Source organism: Rhinoderma darwinii, chromosome 3 (assembly GCF_050947455.1).
Source record: "Rhinoderma darwinii isolate aRhiDar2 chromosome 3, aRhiDar2.hap1, whole genome shotgun sequence".
NCBI lineage: Eukaryota > Metazoa > Chordata > Amphibia > Anura > Rhinodermatidae > Rhinoderma > Rhinoderma darwinii.
Genome location: NC_134689.1, coordinates 17,752,750 through 17,775,169, shown reverse-complemented (window position 1 = coordinate 17,775,169; position 22,420 = coordinate 17,752,750). Strand labels below are relative to the sequence as shown.

Here is a 22,420-nt window from a genome sequence, read left to right as displayed (position 1 = left end):
CTCCACTCTGGCCACGAGATGGAGACCCCTCTATCAACTCTGAATTCCTTTATAGGGTATATGAAAGAGGGTTTTCTAAACTAGTCAATCCCTTTAAGGTAAATTAAAGTGGCTGAACTCTACTTCAGCACAGGGGATCTATTCTGTATGTTTCACCATGGGATCTATTACATTTTTTCCACTTTTTTGGATTTTTTAAAACATAATAAATAGCAATGTGACTTTATGCTACTGATTCTACTATTTATGTCACTAAAGAACATTCTGAGGCATCTCATCCTGTAAAAAGACTGCTTTGGTCCACGGCTTCTGACAAGTGATCATCCTTATATTCTTTATTCATGAATTCATCCATTTATTTACAACTCATTGTCCTTTTCTACAACCTTGGATATGAATATCTACCGAAAATTAACTGTAAACCAACGATTTGTACAACAGAAAGACTTCAACATTCACAGAATATATTTTACACTACATAATATTCTGGAAACAGCTCCAATATAAATGGATATATTTTTGTAGAGGTTTTTTGTATTCACATAATACATAAAATTGAAGGTTCACCCCCAAATTATTTTTTTTTTCTAAAATCTGATTAATAGGGCAGCTTGTTGATCAGAGCAACCCCCCAGCCCGGGCAGTATAGATCTTATCCTCTATGCTATGAATGTGAATTCTTCTTCTTCTGTCCCGTGGCGGCGGGTGTATCCTCAGCAGCGTCAGAGCTGTGCGCTCATGCGTGCGCGCACTCTCACTCTTTATCTCTCGACAGACAAGGACGACAAGACTGTTTGACTGTTTTGTGACAGTATCGTCGTCCTTGTCTGCCGAGAGCTGAGGAGTGAGAGCTCGCGCACACAGCTCCGACGCCGCTGCTGACGATACTCCCGCCACCACGGAACAGAAGAAGAATTCACATTCTTCTCTTCTGTTCAGTGGTAGTGGCGGAGCTGCGCGTGCGCGCACTCACGCTCTCCTTCTCTTGCTGTAACACTGTCCATAGCTGATTGGACAGTGTCACAGCGATAGTAACATGCCCCCTTGCCAAGTACACGCCCCATTGACAGTTCAGGGGGTTATTTATATTTCGGGCGCCAAATATAACGGCACCAATATGTAAATAACGGAGGAGGATAGGGAAAAAATTTAAAGTGCCCCAGGATCTGTACAGCCCTGCCTATTACATGGTGAACTCAGCTGCACATGTATGGGCAGGTGAAAGGTTCTCTTTAAAGGGGTTGTCTGGGCACGGGGTGGTTTTTCATACTGATTACCTATCCAAAGAATAGGTCATCAGTATATGATCGTGGGGTTTGACACCCGGACCCCACACCGATCAGCTGTTCTGGCTGCATCCAGGATGTTATGCAGTGGCCGGTGCCAGAAGCAGATGGCCCCGTACACTGCATAGCGGCATTCACTTGAATTACCGCTATACTATGACCGGAGCCATCTGCTTCCGGCACGGACATCCGGTGCCCGGAGGCAGCTGGATCGGCTGATTGATGCGGGGTCCTGGTGTTGCACCCCCACCGATCATATGATAACCTAATAACCTGATAACCCATCCTGTGGATAGGTCATCAAAATGAAAAACCAAAATGTAAACACCCGAAAAATGGCCGAAAAATCAGATATCAATGGGAAAAATTTTGAAAAACGGCCGCATAAAAAAACGGCCATGAAAAAGAAGTGCATGTTTTGGAGCCGTTTTTCATTGACTGTATAAAAAAATCAGCTCCAAAAATGGCCGTAAAAAACGCAGCGAAAAACGCGAGTTGCTTAAAAAACGGCTGAAAATCAGGAGCAGTTTTCCCTTGAAAACAGCTCCGTATTTTCAGACATTTTTTAGTAAGCTTGTGAACATACCCTTAAGGGGATGTCCAGAATCTAAACCAAGGGTCTGCTTTTTTTCCCCAAGAAATAGCGCCACTCTTGTCCATGGACTGTGCCAGGTATTGCAGTTCAGCTGTTTCTGGTAAAAGGAAAAAAGACCCTTTTTTCTATTCCTTTTACAAACGTAAAACATTTAGGCATGACTGTAGTTAACCCCCAATATCATAATTTATCACTGCTCTCAAAAGATCCCAGGGAAGCTGAGGTACCTGTATTGGGTGTAGATAATTGGGGTCACTGACATTAATGGGATACTGTGGTCACCGGTGATTTTCTTTACCCAATAAAATAGAGATTCTACAGGGCAAAAATAGATTATTATTTTTTTACCTTCTAATGCCTCTAAAGAAAATCACCAAACTGCGCACCCCCAAGTCGCAGCCAGATACCGGGACAGCTAAAGCAACTTTACGTTATGAGAGCCTCATCAAACATCTCCTCATATTTTCGCTTCTGAGACCCAGGTGAATATTTTATGGGAGGAAATAGGATATTGTATTTGGCTTTATCTTTGCCCCTCAAAGGACGTAATTTACAGAGAACATTAGCACTTATCTGTCTTAAATTTACTTTTTAGGGATTACAGCAAAGTCTTACATCCAGCTTGAGGATCATGCAAAGTTACAAAGACCAGACTTCCCCTCAAAGGACACTTCTGTAGCTAAGCCCCCAGAACCTCCATGAAGCACACAATAAAATAATTACAGGGAGTTAGGTGGCTACAGATCAGACACTACATCAAGTGGAAACTGTGCCAAAATGTCTGAGAGTTTAGGCTACTAATACATCAATCTGGCCACCTGGGGAATACAGCTACAAATTCTTGCAATGTGCAATCATATAGCTCAGGTGCAAGTCAATGTTATGTTTTGTTCTTCAGAGAAATGGAGATGTCTGCTTGCTGTCCACCAATCGCTACCAAGAAAATAACTATGTCATCCATTCTGTTCTAGACCATACCAGGAGAACTGGAATTCATATGTTGACCCTTTGCTAACCAGTCGTATTTTCGTAGCATTACCACCATTTCCAACACTAAGTGGGACTTTTTTGCATTCAACGATGACAAAATAGTGATCATATGTGTCCTGTCGATCCATCTTGACAAGAGTATGAAGGCCAAATGTTGTGTTGGCCTACTTATTTCAACTGGACTATCACTGGTCATTACAGCCGTAGCGCGTGGACTTTACAACAAAGTCTATAATCTATACTGGACATTGTCACGGGCTCCTCGGAGGTGTAGAATCTAAACATTTGGCAGTCTTTACCGGGGTCCTACCCAAAAAGGAAGGATCTTAAGTGAATGCCAGGTCCAGTTGTGGCCCTCAAATTCAGCCTAATAACAGCAAGCATAGCAAGAAAGAGTAAAGACATAATAAAGATGTGGTCCAGAAGCAAGGTAAATCCAGTGTTAGGAAGGTCAAGTGTGTCACCAGGGCAGTTTCCCATTTCATATATGCTACATTAAAGGGGTTGTCCACTATGAAGAGTCCCTTGACAATAAGCAGATCAGAAAGTATCCCCTTGCTGGGAACCCCAGCGATCAGCTGTAATCTGTGGGGAAACTTGGCTGCAAGCTTTTGATTTATCTGCAGCGCCTCCGGAGGAGAAGAAACAAATTACACAGTGCCCATTCAGATCAATGGGTTGCCTGTGTATTGCAGGACAGGACAGGACAGGTTCTCCAGACAGAGAGACGCTCTTTGTAACCGCTCTCAACTCCGGCCAAGAGATGAGGATCCCGAAGAGAGGACCCTCTCAATTAACCCAGGGTATATGTACTGTATATGGGTTTTCCAAACTGGACAAACCCTTTAACATTGATACTGCTGGGTAGGGGGGAGAAAGTCTATGTTCAAAAAGGGCAAGTGATTGGCTCCAAAGTCATCTCCAAATGGGGTTGTCTACTGCTTGAGTTTGGGGTCCATTATTGTGTCAGAACCTCAGCCCAGCCTTGTGGACCAGTCCGACACTGAGTGAACCCATTCCTCTTCATGGCCATTCAGCAGTGTCATAACACCTTGTGTCATGTTTTTTACCTCTCGCCCCTGACTACTACACTATGAGCTACTGTAGTTCAGCTGTATCTTCCACCACAAGAATATCAATCCCAAACTTATCTAGCGGTGGTAATCTAAATGAAACTAAGAAAACATTTTTTTTTTTGAAGACACGGCTTATTTGATAGCCCTATTTTTATTATGCCAGTAAAATGGCTGAATCCTATTGCAAACAGGGGAACAAAGATAGTACAGTTTTAAGCTGTCATTTGCACCAAGAGATTTCAGGAACTGTTTAGTTTCACAGTCCATTAGAAGCAATCTGTGTTCTAGTAGTTCCGACGCTGCAGCGAGTTCCCTCACCTGTAATATGTAACACTGCCTTAACAATGAAATTAGCATATTCACTTCACTCATTCAACGCAGGTCCATGGAACAGACAATAAAATAAATGACATTTAACCATAATAAACCAATTGTATTTAACAGGCCATTAAGTGTGTGTAAATACAAAATTGGTTATCTCAGGCTACGGATTTAACCGGTTAAGGACTAGGCTGTTTTACAGCTAAATGACCAGAGCAAATTTCACAATTTTGCTATGCGCTTCTTTAGATGACTATAACTCAGCAGGTGAATAAAGTTCATCTTTGAATTTTACACTCTTTTTAAAGGACAGATAGGGCTTTGTTTTAGTGGCATTTGTCAGTATATATCATTTTTTTTTTTTTCACTAAAGTGGGCAAAATTGGAAAAAAATGCAAGAATTTAACAATTGCGTCGGTTTATGCTAGCATTTTTCACACACGGTATGAACCACGGCCAAAATTAATCTCCTTTCACATTCTTCCACTTCTCCCGTGCATGGGGATACCAAATATGTGAGCCTTATTCACTGTGCGGGCATGTGCCAGGGCTTGGCATAAAAGGAGGCTTTTTGGCCTTTTCGGTCCAGGAATTTTGCATTTGATTTTATAGCCGCATACTGTTTTCTGGGGGGTGTAATGCTGCTGAAACATTAGAAACACCCCATAAATGACTTCATTCACACAAGTAGACCCACAAGGTTTCCTTCAAGGGGTTTATCATATTTTTAGCAAGTCCAGTTTTCTTCTGAAAGTTTCTTGAATAAGATGGAACAAAATAAAATCAGCACTTTTTTAGCAAATGCGTCAGTTTAGGCTAGTATTTTTCACACACGGTATAGACCACGGCCAAAATTCATCTCCTTTCACGTTCTTCCACTTCTCCCGTGCATGGGGATACCAAATATGTGTGCCTTATTCGCTGTGCGGGCATGTGCCAGGGCTTGGCATAAAAGGAGGCTTTTTGGCATTTTCGGTCCAGGAATTTTGCATTTGATTTTAGAGCCGCATACTGTTTTCTGGGGGGCCTAATGCTGCTGAAACATTAGAAACACCCCATAAATGACTTCATTCACACAAGTAGACCCCACAAGGTTTCCTTCAAGGGGTTTATCATATTTTTAGCAAGTCCAGTTATCTTCTGAAAGTTTCTTGAATAAGATGGAACAAAATAAAATCAGCACTTTTTTAGCAAATGCGTCAGTTTAGGCTAGTATTTTTCACACACGGTATAGACCACGGACAAAATTCATCTCCTTTCACGTTCTTCCACTTCTCCCGTGCATGGGGATACCAAATATGTGTGCCTTATTCACTGTGCGGGCATGTGCCAGGGCTTGGCATAAAAGGAGGCTTTTTGGCCTTTTCGGTCCAGGAATTTTGCATTTGATTTTAGAGCCGCATACTGTTTTCTGGGGGGCCTAATGCTGCTGAAACATTAGAATCACCCCATAAATGACTTCATTCACACAAGTAGACCCCACAAGGTTTCCTTCAAGGGGTTTATCATATTTTTAGCAAGTCCAGTTTTCTTCTGAAAGTTTCTTGAATAAGATGGAACAAAATAAAATCAGCACTTTTTTAGCAAATGCGTCAGTTTAGGCTAGTATTTTTCACACACGGTATAGACCACGGCCAAAATTCATCTCCTTTCACGTTCTTCCACTTCTCCCGTGCATGGGGATACCAAATATGTGTGCCTTATTCGCTGTGCGGGCATGTGCCAGGGCTTGGCATAAAAGGAGGCTTTTTGGTCCAGGAATTTTGCATTTGATTTTATAGCAGCATACTGTTTTCTGGGGGGTGTAATGCTGCTGAAACATTAGAATCACCCCATAAATGACTTAATTCACACAAGTAGACCCCACAAGGTTTCCTTCAAGGGGTTTATCATATTTTTAGACAGTCCAGTTTTCTTCTGAAAGTTTCTTGAATAAGATGGAACAAAATAAAATTACCTTTTTTTTTTAACAATTGCGCCAGTTTATGCTAGCTTTTTCACACACAAAATGGACCACGGACAAAATTCATCGCATTTCACATTCTTCCACTTCTCCCGTGCATGGGGATACCAAATATGTGTGCTTTATTCACGGGCATGTGCCAGGGCTTGGCATAAAAGGAGGCTTTTTGGCCTTTTCGGTCCAGGAATTCTGCACTTGATTTTATAGCAGCATACTGTTTTCTGGGGGGCCTAATGCTGCTGAAACATTAGAAACACCCCATAAATGACTTCATTCACACAAGTAGACCCCACAAGGTTTCCTTCAAGGGGTTTATCATATTTTTAGACAGTCCCGTTTTCTTCTGAAAGTTTCTTGAATAAGATGGATCAAAATAAAATTAGCAATTTTTTAGCAAATGCGTCAGTTTATACCAGCATTTTTCACACACGGTATAGACCACGGTCAAAATTAATCTCCGTTCACATTCTGCCACTTCTCCCGTGCATGGGGATACCAAATATGTGGGCCTTATTTATCACATAGAGATGTAGGAGGGCGGACGATAGAAGAAGATTATTTCACAAATCGCTTTTTTTCAAAGCTGGTTTTACAAAACTCAACAGAGTTTCTATAACACTTCCAAAATATCTGCTCTCGAAGCAGAGATCCCAAAATATTCATCTAGGGGTATAATGGGAATTTATTTTTTGGGGTTTTCTAAAATAAGAAATTTCAGGTTAATGCAAATGGAGCTCTCCAGCAGATGAACTTTAGAAAACATCAAACATGACATCCACCCCCCACCCATTCCCTCCCTCACCCTTGGAGTAAAATCAGGGGAAAAATAAAAACGTAATGTAGGGCAAATATATTTTCAACAAATTAACTAAAATCTAATAATTCAGAACAGTGTGGTATTTTTTAAAACATGGCTCAATGCACAGGCCTGGTTGCGAGGGACATGAGGGACAGAAATATCGGGAATCTTTGCGGTGCCCGTCTTTTCTGCAGACGCGGCACTTTTTCTGGGGGTTGCTTCTGGTTGCTGTTGGGGGAATCCGACTGACGAAGTGTCTTTCAGTCAGTCGCGTGACATCCTCAGACTGGGGGCATTCTCGGGTGTCCTGAACATCAAAAATGAGGCCTTCAATAATTTTCTCCTGGAAATCCAGGTATGTGTCTCTGCCTCTGTTTTTTTTATAGAGCACAAATGAGTTGTGGATGGCCACCTGTAACAAATAAATGGCCACCTTTTTGTACCAGGTTTTAGTTTTGCGTTTTACTAAATAGGGCTGTAAAACCTGGTCGCTTAAATCCACCCCCCCCATGTACTTGTTATATTCGGACACGCTCACTGGTTTGTGCTTGTCCGATGTTGCCCCTCTTTCCCTCACTGCCACTGTTCCTGCGGTATGAATCGTGCTTAGCACATACACATCTTTGCGATCCCTGAACTTGACCGCCAGCAATTCCTCAGATGCATAAGCACAGGAGTCCCCCTTTACCATGCGCTTCCCCACTAATTGCTGTGGAAAACCAATTCTGTTTTTGCGCATGGTACCACATGCCCCAGTCCTTGCAGCATGCAAATGCCTAAACAGGGGCACACTGGAATAAAAATTATCACAGTACAGGTGGTACCCCTTGTGAAGCAGAGGCTGCATTATCTCCCACACGATCTTACTGCTGGTGGAAAGATCAGGGGGGCATCCAGGAACATTTATTGTGCGGTCCCGCCCTTCATAAATCCTGAAGGCGGTGGTATATCCTGACCCGCTTTCACACAATTTGTAGAGCTTAACGCCATATCTTGCCCTTTTTGAAGGTAGATATTGGCGAAAGCTAAGTCTGCCATGGAAGTTGAGGAGGGATTCGTCCACACTTACATTCTGCTCAGGGGTGTAGAGTTGCAGAAATAAATTATTCAGGGAATTTATTAGCGGTCTTATTTTGAACAACCGATCCCGGTTTGCATCGGTACTTGGGGGGGCCTGTGCGTTGTCATTGAAGTGGAGGAACCTCATTATTGTCTCATAACGAGACCTGGGCATTACTGCAGAATATACTGGGGTGGCTTGGGCGGGTCTTGTTGACCAGTAAGACCTAATGGAGGGCTTTTTGACAATACCCATATTTAGGGTGAGCCCCAAAAAATTTTTTAATTCCTGCAAATTGGTGGGCGTCCAATCTCTGGCATGGGTGGATGAAGGTTTCTGCCTTATATATTGCGTGGCATATAAATTTGTTTCGTGGACAATCTGATTTAGGATGTCGTCCGTTATAAATAAATGGAAGTAATCCATTTGGACAAAATTTGTATTGTCCACGGTTATGCCAGGAGTGGCCGTAAATCCGTGGATTCTAGGCCCAAAAGATGGGGCAGGTGCCCATACAAGAGCCTGGACTGGAGGGACCAGGCTGTCCCGTGCTACAGCGCTACTTGGCCCTGCACTTTCATGTTCTGCAGTTTCGACTGCATCAGGGACAACGTCCCCTGAAGATGAACCTGAAGTGACGCTGTCATCGTCACTACCTAAAACAGGTTCCATCTCGGACGCCATCTCTGATGCGGTCTCCGACTCAGACCACAGCATGGCGTATGCCTCCTCGGCGCTAAACAACTTCCTCGCCATAACGTAACTAACACTAACACTAACTAAACAAATTTTTTTTTTTTTTTTTTTTTTTATAAAACACACAAACTAACTGCTATATATATCTACACTACCGCTAACAAAAAAATAAACCGCTATTGCTATATATATTATATATATGTGGATATATATATAATTATATACTCCCTACCTGCCTATTCTAATAGAATAAAAGAAAGAAAGGTAGATAGATAGAAAAAAAGATAGATGGATAGATAGATTGTATAGATAGATAGAAATCTATCTATACAGAGAATGTTTTAGTGTAACTGTATTTTTTTTCACTGTATTCTTCTGGCAGCAATTCTCCCGAGTCTCTTCTTCTCCTCAAACTGAAACAATGTTTGAGGAGAAGAAAAGAGGCAGGAGATTTACTGCCAGAAAAGTCAAAATAAAACAAATGTGGTCGCTGTGATAGGTTTTCACAGCGACCACATGATCAGGGACCATCAGATTGGTCCCTGATACTCTGCCCAGTGCCCAGAGCTGTTGGTAACAGCGAGGGCACAGGGCTGTGTGCACGCGATCGCGTGCACACTGTTTTCTATGCAGAAATGCATGTGATCGCTGTGATTGGTTGTCACAGCGATCACATGTTCAGGGGCCAAAAGATTGACCCCTGACATTCTGCCCAGTGCCCATGGCTGTTAGCAACAGCCAGGGCATAGAGCTGTGTGCACGCGATCGCGCGTGCACAGTCTCTGAAGTGCGGCCGTATATATACTATACGCCGGACTTTAGAGACCCTGGCCGCTGGCCGTATATTTACGGCCAGCGGTCGGGAACCTGTTAATAAGCTTTGTGTTGACCTTAAAAAAACAACATTTTTAAATACCCTATTAAGGAATTCTGTGTTAATAGAGGGAGTTAAACTGTTTCCAGGGGCGTAACTAGGAAAGACTGGGCCCCATAGCAAACTCTTGGCTGGGGCTGGTGTCACCCAACCCCCCCTCCCCCCGGAAAGTGCCTTTTTTACAGCCCCCCCCTGTAGGTAACTCCATACACAGCCCCCCCTGTAGATAGCGCCACACACAGCCCCCCTGTAGATAGCGCCATACAGCCCCCCCTGTAGATAACGCCATACAGCCCCCTTTATAGATATCTACAGAGGGGGCTGTATGGCGCTATCTACAGAGGGGGCTGTATGGCGTTATCTACAGGGGGACTGTATGGCGCTATCTACAGGGGGGGCTGTATGGCGCTATCTACAGGGGGGCTGTATGGCGCTATCTACAGGGGGGCTGTATGGCGCTATCTACAGGGGGGCTGTATGGCGCTATCTACAGGGGGGCTGTATGGCGCTATCTACAGAGGGTCTGTATGGCGTTATCTACAGGGGGGGCTGTATGGCGTTATCTACAGGGGGGCTGTATGGCGCTATCTACAGGGGGGCTGTATGGCGCTATCTACAGGGGGGCTGTATGGCGCTATCTACAGGGGGGCTGTATGGCGCTATCTACAGGGGGGCTGTATGGCGCTATCTACAGGGGGGCTGTATGGCGCTATCTACAGGGGGGCTGTATGGCGCTATCTACAGGGGGGCTGTATGGCGCTATCTACAGGGGGGCTGTATGGCGCTATCTACAGGGGGGCTGTATGGCGCTATCTACAGGGGGGCTGTATGGCGCTATCTACAGGGGGGCTGTATGGCGCTATCTACAGAGGGTCTGTATGGCGTTATCTACAGGGGGCTGTATGGCGTTATCTACAAGGGGGACTGTATGGCGTTATCTACAGAGGGGGCTGTATGGCGTTATCTACAGGGGGGCTGTATGGCGTTATCTACAGGGGGCTGTATGGCGTTATCTACAGGGGGGCTGTATGGCGTTATCTACAGGGGGGCTGTATGGCGTTATCTACAGGGGGGCTGTATGGCGTTATCTACAGGGGGGCTGTATGGCGTTCCCTACAGGGGGGGTCTGTAGGGAACGCCATACAGCGCCCCCTGTAGGGAACGCCATACAGCCCCCCCTGTAGGGGACGCCTTATAGCCCCCCCCTGTAGAGAACGCCTTACAGCCCCCCCCTGTAGGGAACGCCTTACAACCCTCCCTGTAGGGAATGCCATACAGCCCCCCCTGTAGGGAATGCCATACAGCCCCCCCTGTAGGGAACGCCATATAGCCCCCCCCTGTAGGGAACGCCATACAGCCCCCCCGCCATACAGCGTCCCCATCCCCACAAAAAAAATGCGACCTACAGTGTGAAAAGACATGTATCCCCTCTCCACAGGATAGGGGATACATGTGTGATCGCTGGCAGAGATAGGGAGAACGGGGGACCGAAAGTCCCCCAAAGTTCTCCATGACTAACCTCTGACTTCCGGCGTCTGCGCAGCTCAATAAAAATGAAAGGAGCGCTGGTCACGCATGCGCACAAGCGCGACCGGCGCTCCATTCATTTCTACGGAGCTGCCGACACCGAGGTTTGTGATGTAGAACTTCAGGGGACTTGCAGTCCCCCGTTCTCCCTATCAATGCCAGCTATCACACATGTATCCCCTATCTTGTGGATAGGGGATACATGTCTTTTGTTTAATGGCAGAGCGGGGAGATACCTCCCTGCTCTGCCGTAGTGTTCAGTGGCGTCGCGCTGTAGCAGCCATAGCGGCTGCTAGCGGAGCCTCCGGCCATGGTGGGGGCCCGTGCCGGTGGGCGACACGGGCCCCCTCATGCCGCGGGCCCCGTAGCAGCCTCTACGGCTGCTACGGCGGTAGTTACGTCACTGACTGTTTCGGATCCTCATGTTTTAGACAGAATGGAGAGCAGCTGCACAGGGCATCCCTCACTCTGGGGGACCCAGCATTACATGGTGTAATGCTTCATTTCACCTGTGGAGGTGCTGCAGGGAAATTGAACACTTGCTGCCTGGTTTCCCAACTGATTGAAGCTAATTGCTGGGGTTTCCAGCTGTAGAATGTGCTGTAATATGCTTATTTTTTTCATCGCATTACTTAACTTAAGATGTATTAACCTAAATACCCAAAATATTTAAACTGCCCCTTAACCAATATAGTTTCATCATTTATTAGTAAGTTCTTAATCTAATTTAATAGGACAGCAACATTTTAAGCGTTAGTAAATTGCCATTTATAAACCACAATTAACTGGTACCCTATGCCAGGGCAGTGGTGGCTAACCTAACCTGCAATGATTCCCCATCTGCTGTGACATAACACGAGCACCAGGATTAAAATACAAAATAAGAATAGAGAAACCACCATAAAAACCACCGAACAGAAAAGGAAGGTTGGAGCTGCTTGGGAAAAAAGATGCCCACAGGTCAACTAGACCATTATATTGCCCAGGCATAACTATCCCTGATGCCTGGGAAAATCATTCCTTGACTCAGCTATGGCCCCAGGGGTGAGCCAGTTACCAGATTAACCCCTAAACTGCCAGCCGGCTCATTGGTTAGACACCTTAGGGCCCTTAAGAAAGGAAACCAACTACAGGGGTTCTTCAGTAATGTTATCCTGCAAGAAATGATTGGTTCTCTCATAGATATGTCCATACACAACACCACCGTATATTTTAAGTACTTTCACAGCAATTTTTTTGTCGTCACAGACTCATCAGTTATCTATGAAACCGGTCAGATCACAAATATCATTGGAGTCCCTTTGGCCACCATAGTTATTTTTTCTTTTTTAGGATCATGTATTAGGTCTTTACAGTTGACAGCAGATCTTTGCAAATAAGGGCAATAAAAACAATTTTCTGTGGAGTCTCCCTTTAAGCTTATTTGTCTTCATAGATACAGAATATGTTTTGAGCTGTGCATAGTGTTTACGGTCTACTAATGTCCTTAGACGTATTTAGGACTTTATTGTTCCAGCTACTCAGCACTGAAGCACGAACACACCTCATTCTACACAGGGTAGGGCAGAAGACTAAAATTAGGACATGCCCTTCTCTAATGGAAAATGACCATAGCAAAATAAAAATAAAATACAGTACATATACCCAAAGTTAACTATGACTAGGCTGCTGGCCTATTAAAAAGACCCGCTGAAATACAAGCCGTCACTGTTTTCGACCCCATGAAACAAACATAAGAATAAACTACAGCAAGAAATTAAGTAACATATTTACGATGAGGAACATAGGGATGGGTGATCCTCCTAGTCCTCCTCAATAGCACATAACCCGGATAGTACCCTTGCAGCTTTTCGAGGGGCAACAGACCACGTGGCCTTAAAAGTAGGACCACCTGTTAGTTGTGCAGGTTGACACCAATTATAGACAGGTGTGACACAATGTTTAAGCTATGTTTAGTGTCATGACGCTATGTGAGGATCAGATATCCATGTAGTGTTGGTCATAGGTATACCTGGTATAAGATTGGAATAACCCCTCCATAATTTTAGCAGCTATGTATATAGACAAATAGTTCTAAGTAAGGCATATATGAAATGCTTGGATATTGCCATATGTCTACTTGGCTCTCTAAGATTTATTTTTCTATAGGCCAACAACTACCTTGCCTTCCACATAATCTAATGCATGTATCATACATTAAAGGCCAGTTTTCCTAAGATCATAGATGTATTGATAATATAGGTCCTTAGTCTCCTTCCATTAACTTCAAGTTCAGATTCTATCGTTAGTTTTTTCTGGAAAAACTTGATGTTACAAAGTTCATAAAGGTGGAATTTAGGTGGATATAGACCTTAAAGGGGTTGTCCACTTTGGACAATCCCTAGTTGTTAGACAGGTTCCTTGACAATAAACAGATCACAAAGTATCCCCCAGCTGGGACCCCCAGCATTCAGCTCTAATCTGTGCTGAAACTCGTCAGAAAGTGTTCCATTTTCCTGCAGCGCCACCACAGGGGAAATAAAGCATTACACAGTTCTCATTCAAATCAAATGGTTGATTGTGCAGGACAGTCCAGGTCCTCCAGAGCAAGGGACAATCTTTGTAACTGCACTGCACTCTGGCTCATAGACGAGGGTAGTAAACATGGTATTAACTTAGAATTCCCTAATGGAATTACTTATGGAAATGTTTTCTAAACCCGACACAACTCCTCTAATTATGAAGCATCGAGTCCCTTACTGCCATATCACTGGCAGGCATTATGGTTGACTTCAAGCTTTCCCAAAAACTTAAAGAATCAAATGAAAAGAATGTTCAGCAACTTGTCAGAAGAAGACGACTCAAAAATTTATATTTACTGCAGATATTAGGGAGAAATGCTCTTTACTGATACTATACTCAGTTTTTCCCTCCCTATGAAAATAGCGTTTAAATGTCGGAAAGATCTTTCCGGTGATTTGTTCTTTGAAGGAGTCCTCAGCTCAGATATTTATTTCCTGGCTGTACTCTGCATTGGTTTATTACCCAACAACGATTTAATCTTTCTGCTTACAAAAAAAGAGGGAGACATCATGGTGTGGAGTAAGAAGATAAACTGCTTTTCTGCTGGCGGTGGACAAGATACGGCCACTTTGTCACTTAAGCAAAACAGCTGTGAAAAAGAATTTTCACCTTATGAAATGAAATGCCAGGCAACAAATTCCTTTTTAATAACTTTAAGAAAAAAAATTAAGCTCAGCAATTTTCTCATGGAGGCATATGTGTTCAAAATATGAATATATAACAACATTAAGTCAAGGCAAGGCTATGATTTACAGCCAAATACATGCCTTTATGAAAACCTACTAATGTTTCTGTTCCTTGAGAGAATGAATAAAGCTGGTGAAAAAGAGAAGTTGTTTGTAAAATATCTTGATGACTTTTTATTTTGGAAACAATTTTAAAGAGTTACTCCACTATTTGGTGGACTTGTCACTATTATGGGTATATAGACGACGTATATTGGACATGTAGATGACCCTATGTTGACTGTGGGTAAATACTGGGTACAAATGAACTATAAGAAGTCTCTAGATCAGGGTTGGACAAATCCAAAGAGACATTGTGCCTCGAAATTTGGTGTTTGAACCTAACTTTTTGGCTTCAATTTCATTGAGGACGATGAAAGATTTTTATTTTTTTTGCTTGGCTATAAAAAAAAAAGCAACTGGCTCTAAACTAATTGGCATCTAAGCTCTACAGTAGTTTGATCTATCCTGCCCGGGCCTACACAAACCATACCCAATGGGTATTTAGTTTGTAACCTTACTATACTGGGGAGTCATCCAGAAAGCGGTTCACCAAAGAATTAAATGTTGCATGTACATATCTGTATGTTTAGGGTATAGATTGTGTAGTTTGGGTACAGCTAGTAAATTATGAGGGTTGGGTTAGGGAGAAGTTTCAAAAATAGACTTGCAAATTTAAAATGAACCATACAGGGTGGAGTCCTGTTACATGCATTAGGCCAGGGTTAGACTACAAATTCACGATCCCTGCCTCTAGATTTGTATGAGACTATTGGAGTCACACTCCAATAGAAGTGAATGGGAAAGCTATGTGACTACTTTCGTCTCAGGGGAAGACTGAGAGTGGTCTTTGAGCCACAGTAGTTACAGATTTTCTCTAGGTTGTTTTTTTTTGCATATACTGCATCTGACTAAGGGGTTGGTGTGCCTTTTCTGTCCATGGTTCATTGGGTACTGCCCTAATGCCCAGATGGTCAAACCACACTAGTTTCCATCCAAATTTATTAAAGTGTGACTTTTTTGGTGGGAGGTGTATTATAATGCTCTCTAAAGCTGCATTAAATTAAGATGTCTCTAATGCATTGAGTTGTACATAAAGTGATCCAACCGAATCTCACAAACTACCACCATCAAGTCTAGAATTGTTGAGAAGAAGCAAATTGTGTCGCTGGCATTATTTGTAACTTGCTATACATATATGGACGGAACGTCATTACTTTCTGTAAAAATTAACAGACCAGCACCGGAGCTGGAACGCCAGGGAATTTACCAGGTGAGTTTTAGTTATTATTTTATTTTAGCACAGTGGAGAATTTAGAAGGAACTTTTTTCATAATTTTTACTAGATGCTTGGAGGACAAGTATAAACAATTTTCTCAGGTCTGTGGCAGGATAGTCTGAATGAGATTGGGGATGTCAACCCTGCGAAATCGGTAAGGCTAAGAGTGACGCATATGGCCCTCGATTGCGCTGTGACTAACAGTTATACTAAACGAAGCCTATAGCGCCTCTGTGGACAGCTATTCCTCCCGTTATCCCCGTACACATGCATGCTTGGTTCGATTGAGCATACATGTGTTCTTAATGGAGAGAGGGGAATAACCTGCTGCCAGAAAACTCTGGTGTCGGCTTATCTCTTTTGAGATCAAAGTATCGGCATGTTGAAATTCAACGTACTCGATCCTTTTTTTCACGACTTCTGCCAAACAAACTAAATCGTACGGTTCGGCCAAAGCAAATCCAATGTGTATGACCACCTTAACCTCTACCCAGTCTATGGCCACATCAAGGACAACTATAGAAAGGAGCTACAGTAATACTTCTTATTCCAGTATTCAGGCTGTCTATATAGGATTGTAATAACGCAGGCTTAATATATATATATATATATATATATATATATATATATATATATATCCTTCAAAATTTGAGTAAAAAGCTGCTTTTGTGATATATAGACTTTCCCCATTTCTCACCTCCCACAGCAACGGAACCCGGAATAGAGTTTCAGTGCCCTTAAACAGCTGCAGACTGCCATTCCTTGCTCACCGTACACGATGTATGACTCAGTACAGTGGGACAGCTAAAGCCGTTTGAGCTCTGGAAATATATTGTCTATGAGCTGGTTGCAGGCAATAGGGATTAGCGAGTATCCATAAAACAGTTTTTGATTTTAACACTTAGACTTTGGCATGAGAAATTGTGCGCAGATTACATAAATAAAAGCAAGGATTTTACAATCGTGTTTCAGGGTTTCTAACATCTTCCTGTACTTGAATGAAAGAAAACAGACGCAGCCTGGCGTAGAAAATTAAGAGTTTATGCCATGATCAAATCAATGTGTTATTATGGGATGAGTCTATATTACGGTAGCACCATGCAATGTGTATAATTTTTTAATTTATTTTTTAAATATTCTGTAAAATACAGCAAAAACATTAAAACAATAAAAGACTGCAAAATGAGACAATGGTGGAAGAAGAATGTTGAGACCCATAGGTTGAAGTAAAAATGAAGAACATGCTATGAGGTTGGTTAGTATGTAGAAGTACGTAGGCTAACCTGTTGAAGACCTCTGAGATTAGGGTAGGAAGAATAGCTACCAGTGGGCCGATCTGATGAGAGTAGAGGTCGATGATGGTATGTTCAGTATGAGGGACTTGAGCTGGGAGTCGTGCCTTCCATGTAACCAAGAATTCATCCTGGGATCGTGATTTCGAGTGAAGTAATACCTCCAGATGATCTACTTTGTCAATCCAATGGGAAAGCGTTGGTACAATGATTTTTTGGCAGTTGTTGGAAATTAAAAAATCTATCTTCCCAAAAGTTGCTGTGCTGAGGGAAGATTACGGAGCAATAAAGATAAAACTAGTTCTGGGTTGGGAAACAAGTTGTTACACCAAAAAAAAAAACAATATTTAAAATAGGTGCCTGTATCTGAACTAAAACTCCAAATTATTTTGCACCATTTATTTTGGGCGCCAACTGTTCGGAGGTACTTTCCATAGAATATTTGGGAACTGCATAAATAGTTGGTTAATATACCGTGGGATTGTAGTGGGAGAGATCTGAACACAGAGAAGGGCAGGCAGCCAGAGGGATTTAATTTAGATTTCCTGGGTTCCTATCCCATATGTTAGCAGACTTGACGCTGCATCCAATTTTAAGACTACAGATTGCAAGTCGACGGGATGCCCAAGCAGCAGAAGAGAAACTCTTATATTCCCTACATTTGCCATCATTGAGATGCCACTTCTCCTTTGGGTCTGTGGACCAGGCACCATCATTCTCTATATGAGGTTGGTAGTCCGAGCATTCAGACTCCCCCTACTGGTCAAACTTTTGTTGATACGTCAGGTATTTATTTTTATATATTTAGTTACTGTTGCTTATATATCACCAACAGGCTCTGTAGCGCTGAACAGATTATAGATGGCTCAAACCAGTCCCTGTTTCCAATAGGACTCACAGGGCCCACGTGCTCGGGCCTTTTTCCCAGTGGCCTGGTTCTGATGATCGATAGTATAAGCAATATAATTTGTAGACCCTGTTTAAATGGGCAAATGGGAGCGTGCTATAAAAGACGCCTCCTGTGTCTCTGATTAATGTAGTATAAAGACGAAAGCATGGGAAAATATTTGTCAGTCGTTTTTATCAAAATTTATTTTATTCATAGAAAAAATTTGTATTAAAAAAAACATACTCTTGATCAAAAATGTATCGCAATACCCATTGTTCATTAGTCCGTTTAGAGGATCCAGTAAGATTTCTTTGGTTCACGTGGAGGATGTGGTCGGCGTCTCACAACACCTAGTGCGATGTTTCGAGGGATACGCCGGCCACATCCTCCACGTGACGTCTCTGTTGTTTGAACCAACATGTCTGTCTGCTCTGCGCTTGTTGGTGTACTGCAGCTCCCAGCATGCACAGCTGCCAGATTACCTTTGGTACAGGCTGTACGGTTCATGGATCTCCACGCTGCCGTGCATGTGCACTTCCTGCTGCTGCTGGTATTGCTGGATTGGACTATAGGGCGGGCACGTGCTCACTTCCTGTATCTTAAAGGGCGCACCCAAGTCCATCCCCAGTCTTTCGCTGCCAATCACCAGGTATATTAGTCTGCTTCACTGGACACACCCGTCCTGTGCAAAATTGGAACAACCTCGAGATATCCAGCAAAGATTCCTGTATTCACCTGATCCTGGCTGCTATTGCTACCAGTTATCATCCTGTATCCGTTGTCCATTACCAGCCTGTATCCTGTCTGCTATTGTTATCAGCCTGTATCCAGTAATCCGCTACCAGCCTGCATCCAGTAGTCCGGCACCTGCCTGCATCCAGTAGTCCGGCACCAGCCTGCGTATAGGAATCCGGCACCAGTCTGCGTATAGTAATCCGGCACCAGCCTGCGTCCAGTAATGCGGCACCAGCATGTGTCCAGTAGTCCGGCACCAGCATGTGTCCAGTAGTCCGGCACCAGCCTGCGTATAGGAGTCCGGCACCAGCCTGCGTATAGGAATCCGGCACCAGCCTGCGTATAGGAATCCGGCACCAGCCCGGGTCCAGTAATCCGGCTCCAGCCTGTATCCAGTATTCCAACTACCTGTTGCCTGCTTGTATCCTGCTACCTGTGGCCTGTTGTCTGCTGCTACTCTCATCTGTAGAGTAGTCCAGGGGGTCCACATCCCGCAGGTCGTTACAACTTGTAATGTTCCTAATATGCTTTTCGAGTGAATTAAAGTAGAGCCCATGTCTTGGCTGACCCTACATGCACATAGAATATATAAAGACCCACAATGGGTTAAATTCATTGTACCTACAATAGGACATCCATAGAGGATCCAGGGGGAACTGTTTTTTTTTTTTTTTACTGTAGTCGAAATGCTTGTGTTCACAGATGGTAAAATGCTTGTGTTCATGGACCTCAAGATTGTTTCGGATTATACTATAAATACTAAGATATTTATAAACCTTTTCTTATAGGTTATTTATTTGTACTTTAGAGGCCAATATTGGCACATAGCGGCATTGCAACTCACTGTGGTCAATGGTCTCCACACTGCATCTCCCCAATGCAATGTTGGAAGACATGGCACCCAGTAATTTTTCATTTAGAACAACCAGAAACAGTATTCTATGTACACCTATCCTATCCTATTTCTCTCTGAACCAGGCGGTCACGATTCAAACCCAGAAACTCCTGTGTCTCAGGCATCAGCTCTTCTCACTAAGTGATCTAAAATGCTGGACAGCTGCACTGCTGACTCTGGGTTCTCTTAATTCCTGCCTCTCTGGATTCCTTGCCTTGATGACCTGATTAGTCTCACTCTTTTAGCTTTCTATATATGCCTGGACCTTGCACTTTCTCCTTGACAGACTGTTAAGCTTCCTGCCTGTAGTCTAATTCATTGCTGTCATACCTTTCAAACTGTTGCTGCTTATCTGTGTACCGAACTTGGATTGTTTCTTGACCACGTCTCTGCCTCACGCTATAAACTGTTCCTGCTTATCTGTGTACCGAACTTGGATTGTTTCCTGACCACGTCTCTGCCTCACGCTACAAACTGTTCCTGCGAATCTGTGTACCGAACTTGAATTGTTTCCTGACTACATCTCTGCCTTACACTACAAACTGTTCTTGCTTATCTGTGTACCAAACTTGGATTGTTTCCTGACCACATCTTTGACTCATGCTACAAACTTCTGCCGCTTATCTGTGTACCGAACCTGGACTGTTACTTGACTAATCTTGCTATTATCACCCTCCTGCCAGATCATTTTAGCCAGTGGATGAATCTGCTACAGTCCTACCTGAACACAGGCGCTAATGTAGCCAGTGTAAAAATATTACTACTTGTAAGTGCTTTAGAATATTGACAAATATAGGTTAATCCTAAAAATTAATTGTCCATTATTTGACAAGACTGCATAAATTAGATTTTCATTCACATCAATTCCAAATGGGGCTCACAATATGAACCCAATTTCAAGCAAACTCAAAAACTCACATTAGGATCAATGTCATAGGAAGCGAAGACGTATGATAGGAGACGAGAGTTTGGAGGAAGCTCATGCAAACCCCATGCACATGTTGTCAGGGCTGGGGGAAAAGTGGGGCTTACTCCAAGTGCATGTAGGCCGCCTGCCTATCCCATCCTTGGATTAGCGTATAGATCATATTTACCCAGATTGCCATAGGCTCCACATGCCCACTGAACCCTGATATCTCTCCTGGTTCGTCTGGTGCTAATGCCAGCCCTGGTGATTACGTAATGCCGGCCCTATATTATGTAAAGGAAGTACACAGATACTGCCTCCCTTTACAATGAGAATAAATTGAGGCATTTGGGCTATTTTCTCAATGACCAGATGATACTGGTTTTGACTGTTAGCATTCTGATGAGGAAAAACTGAACATCAAATGTCATTGTGTTTGCTGAGGTTCAGTTTCAGATGACAAAAGGAATCTAAGAATAGAAAGAATAGGAGCATATGACACTAAGGGGTCAAAGCCATAATGACTTTTGAATGCTGGTTCCATTTCCTGCAATACCGGTGTCACACAATATAATCTCTCGGAATGACTTCATTCTTAACTACTGCTCTTGTGAAAGATGACTGTAGTGACACGTTGCATATACAGAGGACAATAAAGGTCCTATAATGCTATAAATACTACAACAATCTGTTGGGATTGTCTACTATAGGATGCAGTAGACACCAAGGTGACCCTATTAAGATTGATACAGATACTAACAGTACGCCAAAACCTGCATATATTGGTGAGGCCAGATTAGTAAATTTTGTGAACAGTTGGGTGTTTCTCCAATAAAAATTAAAGGGGGTTGTGCCAAGATCAAAATTTCTCCCCTATCCACACGGTAGGTGATAAATGTCTGATCGCTGGTGGCTCCACCAATCACTAGAACTGTGGTACTGAGTTCCTTCTATAAGCTCAACCATAGTGAGGAAGAGATTGAATGGAGCGGTGGTCGAACATGTGAGCTATCGCTCCATTCAAAGACTATGAGACTAACGGAAATAGCTTATCGCTGTACCTGGCTATCTACGTCAGTCTCGACTGCTGCTCACTACGGCGGTGCAGTGAGAAGGATCAGAGGTCTTGGCATCCCCTGTCTAGTAACCAATGGGGTCTCCAGTTATTACCCTGCGGATAGGTGATAAATGTCGACCTTGGCATAACCCCTTTAAGAAAAGTCCTTTGTAGGTCAATACCAGGTACTGCAAAATCATCCCTTTCATTTTGGATGTCTAAGTAGATGCTTCAAGTACTTTTTCCTCCATGTTTGAGTCCTGAAAATTCTAGGTACTAAGCTAAAATTAGTTTGATTAGCTTAAGTGGACAGTGTGGGTCCACCATTGCTAGCAGGACCCCCCCTTTATGACATCCATATGCCATAGTAGTACCAATGGATAGAGGTTGTTGTTGTGAGCAAACTAATTTAACTCTCTCTATTATAAATATAACTTTGCAAATCCTACTGTAATTATCCTGTACTAATCTACTTTACAGTTTTATTTTATAGCCCCTTCACATCCAGAGCTGCATTCACAATTCTGCAGGCCTCCGAGCTCCAATCGTTCCTTACCTCATCAGTTCCTGACCAGGGCAATGACTTTCTCTGGTAATTCTGCATATTTAAAGTCATTGTCTTACCCCAAGAACTGTACAGTAATATGATGTAGAAAAACCTACACCTACATCTCCTAGAATGCACTGCATTATATGAGTTCAGCTAATCTATTAGGGGTGTTTCCAGTGGCAACCAGCAGAAAAATGGATACAGCTTTGTCAAATAATAAAGACTATATATTTGTATAAACTGTAAAATCATGCTCAATGGGAACCATTACATTTAAGGATCATTTTTTTACCTGGAAATGCTGCTGTCAGATTTGGGCATCTATATGATGCCCTATCGAAG

At 43.1% G+C, this 22,420-nt stretch overlaps 1 protein-coding gene across 1 annotated transcript in view; it reads right to left on the bottom strand.

Moving 5' to 3' along the window:
- The window catches only part of TSPAN9 (tetraspanin 9), a 365,810-nt gene that overhangs the window by 230,930 nt on the left and 112,460 nt on the right, over positions 1–22,420 (bottom strand). The gene's annotated exons all lie outside the window — the stretch shown is intronic.